The following is an 18,085-nucleotide window of genomic DNA, read 5'->3' as shown; positions in this document are numbered from 1 at the left end:
GCATTGATTGAGTCTATGAAGGGCCTGGGAGCTAAAGAGCAGGGAAGGTGAGGAAAGAAACAGGGGCCTGGAGACTGAGATATCTCAGGAGCACATGATGCAACTTGATAACAGCCCAGAGAAGGGAAGGGAGAAAGGCAAGGGTGTCAGAGAAATCTGTCCTGTCCAACCCAGGCTGCTTGTGCCTGGAATTGGAAGTGGTCTCCAATTCTCCACTTCTTCAGCTCCCTGTCATTCTTTGCAGAGCTGTTCAATCTAGATCCCCTGGGTCATGCACTGTATCTTCTAAATTCCTACCACCCCTTAGATTCCAACATGCACTTTGGCATGTTGCTGCTGATACAGGCACTCTTAAAGATTCTTATGTGACTGCCTTAGATTTCTCTCCCCAAAAGTAAATTCCCTCCCCCTATGTAAGTGCCTTTCCTAATCCATAAGGCATCTAGCTCTAGATTTTGGGAATGAAAAGTCAGTCTTCATTTACCCTAACATTCCTAGTGACCCAGATGGTTTAGCAAACTGGGTGTTGCCTCTCTGGCTCCTTGTAAATAAACAAGTGCCAGTGAGTAGGATGATTGCCCTAACATGTGTCAACTGGTTGGGGTTCAACTTACAACCTGTAGCACCAGGGGACTTTCCAATAGGAACAGCAAATGACAGCCATGGTCCATTTTGGATTCCCCTTGGAACTAGCTGGGGATTTTCATAAGTTCCAGTAGGGGGTTTCATGGGTCCAGAATGGGATCTGAACATCAGTGAGTTTTTAAAATGCTCACAATGAATCTATTGTTGGAACAGAGAACTTTGTTATATATTTAAATTTTAATTTACTTTGAGGCCACAACTGGCTGTGCTCAGGGTTTACTTCTGGAACTATGTTCAAGGGTCACTCCAAACTGTTCATGGGCTACATGTGATGCTGAGGACTGAACCTTTCAGTGTGCAAGACAAACTTCTTACCTGCTGTAATGTTGTTCTGGCCCATGTTTCATATATTTAAAACAATCAGCAGAAAAGAGAGATGAATGGTGCATCTCCTCAAGAAATCCACTTTTGAGTGAGAAGGTTTTATAAAAACAATTAAGAGAACAAAGGCCAGAGAGATAATCCAGAAGGTAAGACACTTTCCTGCATGGGATTGGTTCAGTCAACCCTGATTAATTCCTAGGTACTGAATATGGTCCCCTGAGCACCGGTAGAGGACAGCCTTGAGCACAGAGTCTGGAATGGCCCCTGAACACTGCTGGGTGTCATCTTACCTTCAAACTCCCTCCCTGCTAACAAGAGTATGAGTCAACTTTACTATCTAAATCTGGGAACTTAATTGCTTTGTGTAAAATTTTGGGCAGTATCTGTATTCTCACTAGTTGCTCCCAGAAAACTGCAGCCAAATAGGTTCCGAATAGATGGCATTTCTCTTCATACCAGTTTATTATCCAAGCTCTTGCTATAGTTCATGAATACCTTTCAGACGATGCCCAGAGGCTGGAGAGATAATGCAGGGATTAAGATCCTTGATTTACATATATCCAACTTCAGTGCATATATCTCTGGCACCATATATGATCCCTTGAGTACTCCCAGAGTGATTTCTGAGTATAGAGCCAACAATAAGCCCTTAAATTAAAAAGAAATCAAAACCATAAAAGCAAGTCAAACAGAAAACCATTTCTAATGGACTAGAAGATGACACTGTTGAATTGTGTAGACATTGGGGTTGAAAACAAGCAGGAAAAAATGGTCCTCTAGAGAGGTAAAGGCAGCTGACTTTGGGGGGATCTTACAACATCCAACTTGAGGGGGGTTGTCTGACAGCATCCATCCTAAAAAGGAACCTTGCCAGGCTCCATGTGTGGTTCTGACCCATGCTATCTCTCTCCTGGACATGTACTCTGGAATATCCTTTTCTCCAGAATAAGGTTCCCATAAAGAGGCTGAGAATTCATTCCCTTCATTTGGTGGAGTCTATGTGTCGCAGAAAGCACATGGGGTTGTTTCTTCTGGTGAGAGAATGTGGGGTTCTGGACAGAAAAAGTGGATAAAGAAGGGGAGGCTGACCAAGACATGAGATCTCATTAGCCCTGTCCAAAAGGTCAAAGAGAAAGCTCAAATTGACAAGCTAACAATGGACATTGAGAAAGCAGATCCCTGTCCCCTCCTGCTGTGCCCCACTATTTATTGCTCGCCTCCTGCTGGGGTGCTAGGATGATTTGTGCTTGCCCCTTCTCCCCACTTAGCCCAGCCTAGCCCTAACCTCTCATTTTCAGCTTTATGGTGTTCTTGATAACCGGAAGTTGCCAGCATTCATTCTTCTTTCTCCCTCAAGGTTTGATAAACCTGATTAAACTTGACCTTCAGACAATATTCAAAAAGGAACCAGGGGCAAAGATCAATTTTCTTCACTAGACCGCTGAGGTGGGAATTCTCTCATCCTCACCTGGGCATCAGAGCTCCTGCCATCTTCGCCTCTGATACAAGCTGCGGAAGGAAGTTGCCAAGCCCCAATTTCTGGAACTTGAATATGACTTGCATTTTTTTGCCTTTTTTTTTGGGGGGGGGGGCACACCCAGTGGCACTCAGGGGTTATTCCTGGCTCTGCACTCAGAAATCCCTCCTGGCAGTCATGAAGAACCATAGGGATCAAACTGGGCTTGGCAGCATGCAAGATAAACTCCCGCTATGCTATTGCTCTGGCCCCTTGTCTTGCATTTGGGGGACACAATCAATAACAGTGTCTAGACCGTAATGAGGGTCTTTTCCTCCAGCCTCCCTCCCTAATGCCTGTGCATGAGAAAGTGCCCTTCTTTCTCAGTTCATAGCCCTCCAAATCATTTCCCAGGCCCTTCCAGTGTGGGTCCACAGTGGAGAACTGATAAGGGAGTTCAAGAAAGCCGAAAGCCCAGCAGCATTCCCCATGCCGGCCGAGGAAAGGTTGAAACGGACCAGGCGCCGACCCTTCAGCTCCTTGTCAGCAGCCTTTGATCTGCGTGGCAGCTAACACGAAAGTAGAATTTGGCCCTCCAACTGTACAGGACGAGACTTGACAAGGAAATCAGTTTCTCTGACAATTTCAAAAGCCCCGACACTTTCGTCACTTGGCACGGGGCCACAGAGAATGGTGCTGTGGACATATCCACACCCCACCAGAGAAGCCCTTCTCCCAAGAAGGACCTGATGTTTCAAGTGTGGGCAAGTCCAGGAGGAAGGACAAGATCTTCCTTGCCCTTTGCTGTGGACAGGTGTTGCAGGAAGCAACAGAGCTCTCTTTGGCTGGAGGCAAAAACTTCCTCCCTGCCTGGGCACAAAGGAATGAAGAGGGTAGTTATGGTTAGGGAAAACTCAGACCTTTGCAACTAAAGAGTTAACTTGCTTGGGGGTGAGATAGAGCAGTGGGTTAAGGTGTTGGCCTTGCAAGCAACTGATCTACTGAGCCAGGAGTGATCCCTAAGTGTAGTTCCTGAGCATCACTGGAAGAGTCCCTGAACTCCACAAATAAAACAAGAACCAAGAGTAAGAGTGTCTAGTGAAGGTCTTGGAAGGTTTAGGCAGAGGTTTAGGCAGGAGGATCATTCCACACTGAAGTCTATATGTGAGTCCAATGTACCATTTAACTCATCGACACTGACTAATTGTGTTATTTTGAACTGCATCCAAGTGTGAAATGCCAGCGGTATGCGCCACAGTCAAAGCCATTATGCTTTCCTTGCTTGTTCTTTAATAGACAACTTGAAATCAATCCTGGGGGATCTTTTATCTGGCCTGCTAAGCATGATTCAATCTCCTGACTTCCCTCTACTTACCTTGTTAGAGTGATAAACTGGTGGCTAAAAGGCCAGGCTGACCACCAGCTTAAGACCAGGGCTGGGAAGGGAGGCTGGTTGATAATTTGAGTGTTGAGGGTTAAAAATGTAGACCCAGGAGCCAGAGCAGTGGTGCAATCAGTAGGGTGGTTCCTTGCACACACTAACCTAGGACAGACTGAGGTTTAATCCCCCAGTGCCTCAAGTCAGGGACTTGGTCCCCCAAGTCAGGAGCGATTTCTGAGTGTATAGCCAGTAGTAACCCCCCGAGCGTCAACCGATGTGGCACAAAAACAAAAACAAAACAAAACAAAAAAAGTAGACCTTAGGCCAAAAAGATATAACTTGCTTTGCCATTGATTGGCAGGGAAGTTCAATGAGTGAAGGGCGGTCATACATTCTATGACTGAAACTTAAGTATGAACAATTTTGTAACTACAGTGCAAAATAAAAACTTTATATATTTAAAAAAAAAAGCACTTACCTTGCATGCTACCAACCCCAGTCTAATCCTTGGCACCACTTATGATCTCCTGGGTACCACCAGGAGCAATCAGAACAGAATCAGGAGTAATTCTTGAACACTGCTAGGTGTGGCTCCTCAAAACTATAATAAAAATAGACCAAAGCTCAGATGGTCTCTGCTAGAGGAAGGAGAGGACAGAAGTGAGCTCTGAGGGCTGGATTGTGACTTTGTTGGTCTTCACCATGTCTTGCAAATATGAAACTGGAGTTCAATCCTGGACACTGCAGAAGTGATCCAAAACTCCCCTCCAAGCACATGAGTCAATGACATTCCACTGGGATAGGCTAATAATGAGTGATGGAGAGGGAGACACATTTACAAAAACAGACCCAAGACAAGGGACAAGGGACTTGAAAGGCAGGTGATGGCTTGAATTCTGCAGAATCACACTGAGTTACCAACAAGAAGCAGATACTTCCATAAAGATTAAATTGGGGGGTGCTGGAGAGATAGCACAGTGGGCAAAGCTCATGCATCGCATATGACTGACTCCAATTTGGTCCCTTCTCTGTGCCTGGAGCATGGCAGGAGCAACTCCTGAGCCCAGAGCTAGGAGTAGTGCTTAAGCATTGCCAGGTGTGGCACGGAGATCCCCAAAAGAAGCGAAGATTGAAATACAGGAAAGCCTGCCCAGAATGCTCAAGCTGCCCATACAAGGCTCACAACCACCCTGACTTGGATCCTGGATACCACCTACTCTCCTAAGCATGCCTGAAAGCAGTCTGGAACCATCCAGCACTGCTGGGCTGGCCTTAGGACATGATCTTCATCTTCATCTTCAGACCCCCCTACCTGGGGGATGTCACCTCTAAAAGACAAAAGATTCTAGTGAACTAAGCAAATGGGCAAGAGCTCTCAGTAGCAGCACCCATGGAGGAATGAAGGGAGGAAATGAGAAGTGGGAGTGAAGGAAGGTTGGGTTCTCAAGGCTCTCTATGGACCCCCACAACAAGACATGGACTTGAGGCCTTCGAGATGGATGCATCCAAGATGAATTGCAGGGTCACATCTGCAAGACCAATTCCTCAACACAGGCTCCCACTGGCTGGGGAGAGGAATGGGGGGTGTAGAGTGTGGGTGTGGGTGTCTGTGGAGGCAGAATCTCTTCTCATCAGGGTGAGTTCATAGGGGAGTTGTGGCTAAGGGTTGTGAACCAGCTCCTGGGGTCTTCAGTTCTGGAGGGTTGGGGCCGGGGGCTACCATCCAAGTGGACTCATGAGCTTCTGGGTGACTCTTGAGGACTCTAGTTGGCTGATTTTCCCCTTTGGCTCCCCTCATGTCCTATGTGGCTTTCTTCACCTCCCCCCCTTTTTTTCTGACCACTTAGCCTCTCACTATTAATCAGTATCAAAAACTTGGAATGAATGTGTTCTCATTCCCTGAATATCAGGGTGTATTTTAGAGGTGGTTCTTGGGTGCCATGATGGATTCCAAAGGAAGAGTCCTTAGGGTTGGTGATGCAGGTTACCTCTGAGTTTCTTATGTTCCACAATTCCTATATCAATATTAAAAGGAAGTTTGGGACCAGTAGGCAGGGTGCTTGCCTTGCACTTGGACTCAACTGACCCCAGATTGTATCTCCCCATCTCATATGGTTCCACTGAGCATTGCGGGGATGTGGTCCAAAAATCCAAAAGCAAGGGGAAAAGAAGATAAAAGGAGACTTTGTGTTGACATTAAAAATTACTGTATTTTTCGTACCATAAGCTGTACTTCCCCCTCCGAAAGATGGGCGGGGGGATTGGAATGTCTGTATGTCTTATGGAGCAAATGCTACCTGGAGTGCAGGGAGGAAAGCAGGTACTAACCACTTGGCAGTGTTATGCCCCTTTATTGTGCAGAAATACCACACAGTACTATCAATCAGGTTAAAGCACTTTCACCATCACATATTCTAGAGCTCTTGTTTAAGACTATCTGTGTGTTGCTGTGACTTTTATTTTTTATATTAACAAAAAAGTATTTTAAAAATGTGTTTTTATTTTCTGATGTAAAAAAAAAGAGGTAAAAGCGTTTAACCAGCTGTGGACTGGCCTATGGTAAATATACTTCAGCCTAGCAGGCTGGTTGTTCTCAATTGCAGTCTCCTGATGGCATCTATTGTTGCATTTATTAAATATTTTACTACATTATTTGCTTTTGAATTTTTTTCTCTTTTTCCTTGTCTAAAAACTATGTGTATCTTATTGTCAGGTGCATCGTATATAGAAAAAAATATGGTAGGTTGCAGAGGGCCGGAGCAATAGCATAGTGGGGTGGGCGTTTGCGTTGCATGTAGTTGACCTAGGTTCGATCTCCTACATCCCATATGGTCTCCTGAGCCTACCAGAAGAGAGTCCTGAGCACTGTGCCAGGAGTAATCCCTGAGCATGCCTAGGTATGGACCAAAAACACAAACCAAACCAAAACGAAACAAAAACATTAGGTGCTGGCCACTGTGATGGTAACAGGGCGTTAAGAACCTTGCCTTACAGATGACCAACCCTAAGTCAATTTCTGGGACCCCATGATACCCGAACACTTCTTAAGTGATTCTGAAGACACAGAGTCAAAATTAGCCTCTCTAGCACCTCATGGAGCATACTCTGTCTCCTTCCCTCAAACTCCGGACTGTTCAAGAGAACAAAAATAGGAATCTTTTCTGTTAAGTGGATGTGGCTTGGGGGTGTTTTATTTCCCGCTACTGAACAAGTTCTTGAAATTTTTTCCATGATCCCAAGCAGATGAAAATTTTCCTGCTGAATAAATCCCCCCAAAAAGGATGTCAATCCTTAGGTCCTAGGGAAATAGTGAAGACTGAGGCTGAGCCTGAGACTTCTAATATTCCCTTCAGTGCCATAGAAATAATCATTTTCATAAGCTGCTCATGGTCTTCCATCTCCAATGATCACCTTAGTTCAGAGAGGTCTTTTCCTCAGTTAAAAACCATAGATCTTGCTTGTCTCCAGTACAATTAAGAATATAAGGAACCCAGACAACTTCTTTCTTTTCTCTCTTTCTTTCTTTCTTTCTTTCTTTCTTTCTTTCTTTCTTTTCTTTCTTTCTTTCTTTCTTTCTTTCTTTCTTTCTTTCTTTCTTTCTTTCTTTCTCTTTCTTTCTTTCTTTCTTTCTTTCTTTCTTTCTTTCTTTCTTCTTCTTTCTTTCTTTACTTCTCCTCCCTCCCTCCCTCCCTCCCTCCCTCCCTTCCTCCTTTTTCTTTCTTTCTTTCTTCCTTCCTCCCTTTTCTTCTTTCTTTCTTTCTTTCTTTCTTTCCTTTCTCTTTCTTTCTTTCTTTCTTTCTTTCTTTCTTTCCTTTCTCTTTCTTTCTTTCTTTCCTTTCTTTCTTTCTTTTCTTTCTTTCTTTCTTTCTTCTCTTTCTTTCTTTCTTTCTTTCTTTCTTTCTTTCTTTCTTTCTTTATTTTTTTTACTTTCCTTTCTTTCTTTCTTTCTTTCTTTCTTTACTTTCTTTATGTTTGGACCAACCTCAGCACCTGACTCAGAAATTATTTCTGGGGGTTTTCAGTGTTCAGGTGACATTTGTGACTCTGAAGATTGATACTGGGGTGGGTTCATACAAAGCCTTAACCTCCCTGTACTGTTGCTCCACCAGGCCACTTGTCAAATGGTCGAATTGGAAGTGATCTCAATAGTTACATAGTAGAAAGGAGATACGTGACCTCTCATTCTGGAAGTACAAGAAACAACCGGATGATAAAATCAAGGTTGTTGCTTCTGTGCTGGAGAGAATGGCCAGGAGAGATGCTGCTGCATAGAAAATAATCAGTGAAGAGGTGATTCTTTTTCTTTGAAGAATCTGAAAGAAGCTGGAGAGATGTCACCAAAGGCCAGAGTCCAGGTTTTTCCATTTCCATCTCACAGATGGGGAAATTGAGCATGCAGTATGAATGAACTTTCTCATGGACCACATCAAAGACCCTGGAAGTGAACATAGGTCTTTTCTATGCTCGATTAGTGTAGAGACAGAAACAAAAATGGATTATACATAGCAGCACCATTTTAATATGTCATTTTATATATTTACCAGTGAAAATTAGATGCCATGGAGCTGGAGAGACAGGACAGTGGTGAGGGCACTTGCCTTTGTGTGTAGCTGATCTGGGTTTGATCCTTGATGTTCCTATATGATCTCCTATTTAATTTCTTTTTTTGTTTGTTTGTTTTTGTTTTTGTTTTTTGGGCCCACACCCGGCATTACTCAGGGATTACTCCTGGCTGTCTGCTCAGAAAATAGCTCTTGCAGGCACAGGGGACCATATGGGACACTGGGATTCGAACCAACCACCTTTGGTCCTGGATTGGCTGCTTGCAAGGTAAACGCCGCTGTGCTATCTCTCTGGGCCCGCTATATGATCTCTAAACCCAGAAGTGAGCCGTGAGCTCAAGATCCAGGAGTAAGCATTGCTGAGTATGGGCCTCCCCCAAAACATACCAACAAAACTTAGATGTCACAAGAGGTAGCATGGATTTTAAAGCTATTTTATTGACTCATTATTTCTGGCATAATAATTAGTAGCAATATTTATCTTTTTTTGGGGGGTGATAGTTGGGGTGTTTGGGCCTCACGCCTAGTAAGACTCAGGGCTTCTTCCCGGCTCTGTGCCCAGAATCAGTTCTGGATGTGCTCAGGGAATCTATGTGGTACCAGGGATTTAAAGTGGGGTTGGCCCAGCCTTGTGCAAAGCAAGTGCTAATTTAAACCCCTGTGCTATTTCTCCTGGTCCTTGCTTTTAAAAGCAGAATCATTAAGATTTAGTGCCTGCCTTATTTTAGAACATATTCTCAGTGAGGGCCAGGTACAGAGCAAATGTTCTACAGTCTGCCTGTACCACATACAGGGTATAATCTTGGGAGAGTTATATAATCTCTTAAGCCCCGGATTCTATATCTACAGCTATAAAAATGGGATAATCAGGCCGCGTCGTCATAGTGCTAGTATGAGGATTAAACCAGATAAAAGACTTCAAGCTCTTTGCACAGCACTTGAGAGGGGGGGTAAAATACTCAAAACTGGCTCCAAGTTACATAACTGCAAAGTCCCAACTTGGAGGCCCCCTGGCTGGATTGTCACCCTAATCTTCTGCCACACTGTTTTTCAGCTTGGCCTCTTTCCATGCTATGAGGTAGAGACCAAGGTGGGAAGGGGGAGTGACTGGCAACTGCCTCTAATCCTTGCAGGTGACCTAGGAGGGGTGTGGCGAAGGACCCCGGGGGCTCACTCCGGGGTGAGCCTGAGAAAGGTTTCCCAGCATGCAGTGGAAAGGAGGGATAAGTAATGCGAGAGGTGCCTGCAGCACAGAGCTCTCCAACTCAGAAAAGCCCAAAAGATCCTTCAACCTTAGAGCTGGAAAGTGGTCACTTAGGGTCAATCAACCTCCCTGTTCCTACAGTGAAGGAGCAACAAGAAGTTGGAGAAATTGCCAGAGCCAGGGCTGCTGAGCAGAGGCAGGGGGAATGAGCCCCTCAGTTCCTAGTAGAGGAACTTGAATCAGGGCTTGATCTTCTTTGTAAACCCTTTTACTCATCCTATCAGCCCTGGCTTGGAAAGCATCATCATCATCATCATCATCATCATCATCCATCATCATTATTATTATTAATTATTTGGTTTTTGGCCACACCGGTGATACTCAAGAGTTACTCATGGCTATGCAGCTCGAAATTGCTCTGGCTTGGAGGACATATGGGGATGCCAGGGAATGGAACTGCTGTTTGTCCTGGGTCAGCCGCATGCAAGGCAAATGCCTACTGCTGTGCCATCGCTCTGGCCCTTGGAAGGCATTATTTTTTTTTAAAGTTTTTTTGTTCTTTCTTGAATTGTCTTTTCTCTGCCCATTTTCAGCTTATTTGATTTATTTTTATTCTTTTTCTTAATTTTTACTCCCATTCTATTGCTTTTCTTTCCTTGAAACAAAACCACATAACTCGAATTATCGAGCATCCACCTCTCAAATAGAGGGGAAACAAGGGAGGGTACCAGGACCAAACAGATATATGATCACTAATAGCAAGCTAGACAAAGAGGGGACCACCCATTCTAGCAGCCCGGGGGTGGGATGGTGGGGGGATATGGGTTGCAGGAAGGGACGGGGGGTGGGGGTGGAGGACAAATTTGGTGAATGGGTATTTTCCCTGATTCATGTTAATATGTACCTAAAATACTACTGTGAAAGATATGTAAGCCATATGATCAAAATAAAAATTAAAAAAACAGGTTTTTTGTTCTTCATTGAATTGTCTTTTCTCCTTCCTTCCCTCCCTCCCTCCCCTCCCTCCCTCCAATCCATCACCTTCTTCCTTCCTTCCTTCCTTCCTTCCTTCCTTCCTTCCTTCCTTCTCTCCTTCCTTCCTTCCTTTTCCTTCCTTCCTTTCCTTCCTTCCTTCCTTCCTTCCTTCCTTCCTTCCTTCATTTCTTTCTGTCACACCTGGCCATGCTCAAAGCTTACTCTTGGTTTTGTACTCAGAAATCACTCTTTACTAGCTATGGGGACAGAGCATATATAATGCTGGGGGATCAAATCAGGGTTGTCATGTACAAAACCAAGTTCCTTACTGACTGTGCTATTTCTCCAATTGTCCTATTTTAATTTTAAAATTTTAGTTGAGGTACTGTGATTTGCATCAATTTTAGTGATGCTGGCTGTGCTGTGTTAGCTCTTTGCCTCCCTGGAAAGCTTTTAAAACCTACAAATGTTGAGTCAGGGGTGTGACTCAGTGCAAGAGTGCTTGCTTTACATAATTGAGGCTCTGGGTTCGATCCTCAGCACCACACACTGAATCAATAAAATCTATGACTGTCGGGTCTTCCTCAAAAAACTACATGCCATTGACCATACCCTAGACTGCTCCCTATTTGCCAAACTCTTTGTCCCCAGCTTCAACATCCAGTAATATTTGTTGTGGGGCCATTACTCAGGATTACTCCTGAATCTACACTGAGAAATCACTCCTGAAGGCCCTCAGGTCACCCATATGTAGTGACAAGAATTAAACCTTGATTGGCTGCATCCTACCCACTGTACTATCTCATCAGACACCCCTAGAAATTTCTGTTGTGCAGAAATTCTGTGATCTGACCTTGTGCAAGGCCAGTGGAGCACTGAGCCACAGGCCTGGTCCAATATTTCCAATTGAGTGACAAGAAGGTTGTTTGAGATAGTTTAGCAAGGCAGTAGTGTAACTGAAATTTTCACCACTCAGGTCTGTATGATTTAAGAAACTCTTTTGAATTACTCTCCACAGATAGACTGTCCCTCCATAATCTAGGCAATAAGAAAATAAGGCTTGAGGTATTGGGTGAGCTCATAAGTTTACTACAGGTGCTTGTCAGGGTTCAAGGAGCTTGTTCAGGTGTTCCCCACTTCCCACCATAACTCTCTGGTCACTTTTTCCAAGTTAAACTTCAATCTGGGCCTTCCCCATAATGGCTCTTTCAAGTTTGAAAGTAGACACGGCAGGTGGTTGCACTTTCTAAGAGCAATCCATTTGGGGCTAAAGATATTTAAACCCCAATCATGCCCTTTTGAGGGATAAGTCAGAAAACCTTCTCTATGAGAATAGCCACAATGCATTAATTATGTGGTCTTCCAAGAAGACCCTAAAATGGGTCTTTCTGAGGGATTGATAGCCTTTACCACCCAGTGGTCTATACCCCTATTAAAGCTCAAAGAGCTTCTTTGTAGCAACTGAGGGGAAGTTTTCCCACCATTCACGGGCTTGTGAAAGAGAAGGAGAAGGAGGTACCTTAAAAGAAAGAATTGAGAGCCAAGAGAAACTGAGGTAAAGAAGTGTATACAGTTCCAAACCCAAGGGTGAGCATTTTGTTCCACCATCTAAGGAATAGAATCGATATCTGTTAGGGCTGATGTGTAGAAAATTCCATACCCTTTTCTTAGGAGAGAATATATTAAAAAAGAGCATCAATATTAAAATACCAGGGAACATTTCCAGCTCTCCTTTCTTGTTTCTTAAAACAGTCTTTCTCAGGGGCCAAAGTAATAGATAGCATAGTGGTAGGGCATTTGTCTTGCAATTGGCCTACCCAGGAAGGACCCAGTTCTATCCCCGGCATTCCATAGGGTCCCCAGAGCCTAGCAGGAGCGATTTCTGAGCTCCAGAGCCAGGAGTAACCCCTGAATGCTGCTGGGTGTGGCCCCAAAATGTTTGATTGCTTTTTCTTTTCTTTTTTCTCTGTTTGGTTTTGAGGCCATGCCTGGTCGTGTTCAGGGTAAACTCCTGCCTTTGTGGCTAGGGAATCACTCCTGGTGGATCAAGAGGCCAATGTGGTTCTGGGATGAACCCATTTTTAGCGACATGCAAGGCGGATACCTTACCTCCTGTACTATCTCTCCAGCCTTGGTTTGCATATTTCAACACAATCTTTTCTTTTTGTTTTCTCAGAATAAGGTCATTTGAATCATCTTTCTTCCTTTAAATCAGACTCTTGTTCTTTGGGCTCTGTCTATTTCCAAATCCGTCATTTCATCTCTCTTTACTCCTGGGAATTGGTCTCATTTCTTCCAGCACCTCAGAAAACTCACGTTTGTTCTCCCTCACACTTTCCCTTCATCTGCTTTTCCGAATTTGCTCCTGCACCAGCGCAGTTTAATGGACCACAATTGGTGCAGCTGGGATGGAGAAGGAGCCCCTGAAAGGGAAAATGCTAATCAGACCCTTATTAGAGCACACACACACACACACACAACACCACACACCCACACACACACACACACACTGGTGAAGAAGAATCTCTTTTCACAAGCATCCCACACAAGGATGGGTGAATTTCTTGCAACTCCCATCTCCTCTGCAGAGCTGGGAGAGAAGCCTGGGATAGCCAAGCCATGGGCTGCTGATCTTTACCACCTGGCTGCTCCAATGGGGCCATTTTAGCCTGCGTGCAGATCTTCTGGATACGATGCACAAAGACTTGAAGCCACATCCTGCAGTCTGGAAGATGCTAGCAGGGCAAACAGACTTGGTCATGGGAAGAAAGCACTAGATGGTAGAAGTAGGGCCACCAATCTTCTGATTTTCACTTGGGAAGCGAAACCACAGGGAAAGCTCCATTAAACTTTTGTGTGAAATTGGAACTTGATGTTGATCCTTTTTTTTCTTTGTTTTGTTGTTGTTGGTTTATGGGGGGGGGAGTTTTGGGCCACAGTAAGCATTATTCAGAATTTACTCCTTGGTTCTGCACTCAGGAATGACTCCTGTTGGCTCAGAGACACCATACGAGGTCCTGGTTGTGCCATGTGCAAGGCAAGTGCCCTACCTGTCATACTATCACTATGGCCTCTAAACCCCATCTTTGCTCCTTCCTTCCCCTTTGCAGCCATGTTGGTGGCAATGACAGGTGGTCACCCTGATGCTTGGCTGTGAAGTTCACACTCTTGGCTGTAAAGAGTTCCATGTAAGTTTACCTTTAGTTATGGTACCGGGGGCTTTTAAGCAGCAGAGATTTTGGGGCCCCACTTGGTGCATGTGCGAGGCGCCTCAGGGACCCCACTGGCAGCCTCATGCTTGCAAAAAAATGGTGCTTTTAGCCCCCTGAACTATTCCCAGGGCCCCTGTGTGGGGATTCCTGGTGGTATTTGTCATGGTGGTGGCTTTTTGTTGAGTTATGTCGCTTGGCCTGGAAGAATAGAGGAGTTAATGTTCTTACTTCCACAGTACCTGGATTTCTTTGAAATCCATCCCCATCTATACCCATCCATTCATTCATCCCCCACCAGGAAGGCAGCCAGGGAGGTAGAAAGCTAGGCCAAGGCTAATGGAAAACTTAAAAGAACAAATGAGTATATAGTAGGATACTGGCTGGGAAGTCAAGTGCCCCACCAGAATGGGCACTCAAGGGCCTTAGTACAGGTTTGTATTACACGGGGCCAGGTCTGGTCCCCAGTACTGTGTATGAACCCCTAAGCATCACCAGGAGCAATTCTTGAGAACACAGCCCTTTCAATAACAGTCACTTCCAAATACTCCTAGATATAGGGTAAAAAAATCTCAGACCTAATTCCTCAGTTTAATGCTTATGTTTGAACCAAGTCATGGGTATTGTTGGACATGTTCTTTTGCCCCCATATACTCTGATAATGCCATGTGGACTTATTTCTTGTTGCATAGGCACACTAAACGGGAAAATACTATACAATCAAATAAGTTCTTATCTAATAGAGATGGGAACAAACAAATCTTGTAGTGCAATGGGACCTTACACCCTGGACATTGACATAAAGACCTGGCACAGCCTCAGAAGAATGGGCATTCTCCATTCACCCTGATCTAGAGAAGACATCCATGAAACATCCAAGGTTGTCTATAACATCACCTGGAGGCAATCCTCTACCAGGAAGACCCTACCGCTGCTCTGACATCGACCCTACTCAAAAAGAGACTTCCCTTAACACTGGAGAAGACTTAACAAGGAACAATGACCTGCTTACTGGACAGGGCTTTCTGTATTGCCCCTTAATTGTGAGGTGAAACTAGAGGATACTCCACACCAGCCTGACTTCAATGTAGGATGTGCAGATTCCAGGATCTTTAATACAGAAACCTGATGCCAACAATAGGACTGCGTGAAAAATAAAACTGTATTGGCACTAACAGACAATGACTTGGATAGAATAAACTAGTTTGCCTGGAGCCTAGAGTTGGTCTTATACCAGGAAACTTCAGGGGTAGGGGTCTCCTTGTATTAGACCAAAGGCTTTTCCTTTCCATGTCCACCATATTTTGGTGGGCCTATGCAAACAATATTTGCCACTCTAACACTGTTTTTACTGTGTGCCCTTTTGACTAACCCTTAAAAAAAACCTCTTAAACTTTTGATGTAACGTTAAACTAAATGGTATGTGCAATGAATATATAAAAATACTATGCCTTCAAAGTTAAGGAGTCACATAAATCTCATGGCTTTACGTTGCTTTGTGTACTGCTAAGAAATGTTTATAATGTACTACAATCCGGGGGACTTGTGGACAAAGTAATTGTACATGGGGTTCTGCCTTATTTTTCTTAATGTTCTTTGACTGTAAGTTCAATATTTAGGCATCAGCAAGGGGATTTCTTCTGAGGTACTCTGGTTTATGGGACGATTGTCCTTTCACTGTAACGTTACCTTGTCCTCTTTGCATCATTGTTCTCATAATTAAAAATAAAAAATTAAAAAAATATCTCAGACCTTCCATCAAGACTATAAAGGAGCCCTTTAAAGGTGGGGGCCCCTTCACTTACTCCATGGGCACTGGTGTCCCCTCTGTTTAAACAGGTTTTATTTATTTATTTATTTATTTATTTATTTAAGTTTTTGGGCCACACTCAGAGATGCTCAGGGGGTTACTCCTGCCTCTGTGCTCAGAAATCTCTCCTGGCAGCTCCGAGGGGACCATGTGGGATACAGGGAATCGAACCCAGATACCTCCTGGGGTTGGCCCCAAACAGGTTTTAATTGGCTATTCCAAAGATGATTTTCAGCACTATTGGCTCATCAAGATAAAATGCTCTGGGGCCAGAGCCATAGCACAGAGGTAGGACATTTTGCCTTGCACTGCAACCAACCCTGGAGAGACCCCTAGGTTCAATCCCCCGGCATCCCATAAATCCCAGAGCCTGCCAGGAGTGATTTCTGAGCACAGAGCCAGGAATAATCCCTGAGCACTGCTGGGTGTGCCTCAAAACAAACAAAACAAACAAAAAAGAGAAAATGTTTCCTCTTTAACAGTTTTTTTTAGGGGACTACAAGGAAAATAATCCACAAAATGGGACTTGATTTCTTTCCTCCATGATCTCCTTGCAGCACCCCCCACCCCAGAACTATTCGGGAGAAGAAAGTTCCCTGACCACCCCCCTTCCTGAAATGGCACCATGTCCACCCAAGCCAAGTTTCTGCACAAACTCTCCCATGTGAGCCCCCACAGGAAGCCCGGCAGTGGGGGTGAGGCCCCAGGGAGAGGAGAGGAGGAGAAGGGAATTCTCTAATGATCCAGCAGCAGTTAATGGGCACAAGTTGTTAGCTTGATCTGAGAAGGCGCTTTCCCTGTGTGCCAATTCCACCCCCTCCTTTTTGTAATGGATTTAGTTCCCACAGCTAATGTCCTTCGTAATGAGGCCAGAGGGGAGCCCACTGCTCTGGAGCAATGATCCGGAGCCTCTCGGGCCCGACAAAGGACAGAGAGAGCCTGGCTGCATGCATGGGCCAGCCTCCCTTCTGGCCTGCACCCCCTCCCCAATAAGCTCCTGGCAGCTCATACATGTGCTCAGCTGCATCCCAGTTTGCAGCTGCTAGAAAGTCCTAGAGGGCATTATACCTGGTATCTGTTAAGTCAGGGAGTTTTACTTTCATTTCATTTTTTTTTTTTATTTGGGGCCACACCCAGCAGAGCTCAGGGATTACTTACTCCTGGCTCTAAACTCAGAAATCTCTCCTGGCAAGCTTGGGATGCCAGGGATGGAACTCCAGTCTGTCCCAGGTCAGCTGCATGCAAGGCAAATGCCCTACAGCTGTACTATTGTTCTGGCCCCAGGGAATTTTTCTTTTTATTTTCAGTCCTGCTCCAGCCTGTTTTCCCTCTCTCCTGGTCTCCCAATCAATGGTTCCAAAGTTTCGTATCCTCAGGAGAAGGTTCTCACCCCATTCTAAAACCAGTCCATACAGGGAGAGATGGTGTCTCTTATTGCATTCCTCAGCATATCCCAGGAAAAGGAACTAAGGGCCACAATTGGGGCAACTGAATGCCCAGGAAGTGATCCCCTTGAGCTGAGGGAAATAGATAGAGATCCTTCCAGCCAGATCCTTTGTCTCTTCTCATGTGAGTTCAGCTTTAATAGATGGTAGCACGATTCATTGGAGATCTGTTCTTCCCAAAGCACCTGAACTCACTGACTGCTCCTTGTTCTTCATTTCCTTTATAGTACCCACACAGGAATTAGAAGTCAGGGACATATGCGTGGAATTAAAATGATTTTAATGGCAATGAAGAGAGTTCTGAGACTTTATGTCTCGGGTACAGGGGGATTTGGAGAACCTTTCTAGACTATTTCCTGATACTTTCTCCCCAATGGGATTGAGGGATTCTCAAAGTGGAAAATGAGTAAATGTGGGTTTTAGAATCAGTGTGTGTGTGTGTGTGTGTGTGTGTGTGTGTGTGTGTGTGTGTGTGTGTGTGTGTGACAAAGCAGAAAATGTCATTGTTGTTTTCCAAAGCTCACTTGTCCATTACCAAGGAAAAATCAGAATTTCGTTGCTGGGAAAGTTGTGTGAGAGATGGTTGATTGGACCCATCAGGGGGTAAAGAGACCAAGGGGACTGGTGAGACTATTGTAGGCCTAGCACACACTGTGTGTTTATCAGATTAATACATAATAGTGACTTTGTCCTGTTAACATGTTAGGCAAGAGTCCTATAAAGTGAGAGAATGCTGCCTGGGACTTTTGAGGGGAAAAAAAACCTGTGCTCCTGGAGACAAGGTTACATGTGGCCCATTTTAGTTAACACAAGACATGGGGTTCTCATTCCCACACTTCAGGGCCCTCGCTTTGAGAGGAACGTGTTGTTAAAGGGTATCTAGCAGAACTGAATTTGCAAGGTCTTGGAGAGGCAGAACCAGTGAGGAAGGGCTGGCTCATGACTCCTGCCAACCTACAAGGGCCTTCCAACCTACCAGCCTCCACTCAGGTGAGGGGTCAGTGGTGGGGTCGCCTCAGTCATGTGTGGCAGCTTTGTTTCCCATGGGAATTCTGTGATGGAGACCTGGACCCA

Source organism: Suncus etruscus, chromosome 4, assembly GCF_024139225.1.
Source record: "Suncus etruscus isolate mSunEtr1 chromosome 4, mSunEtr1.pri.cur, whole genome shotgun sequence".
In the NCBI taxonomy this organism is placed as follows: Eukaryota; Metazoa; Chordata; class Mammalia; order Eulipotyphla; family Soricidae; genus Suncus; species Suncus etruscus.
Note: the sequence above shows the minus strand (reverse complement) of the source record.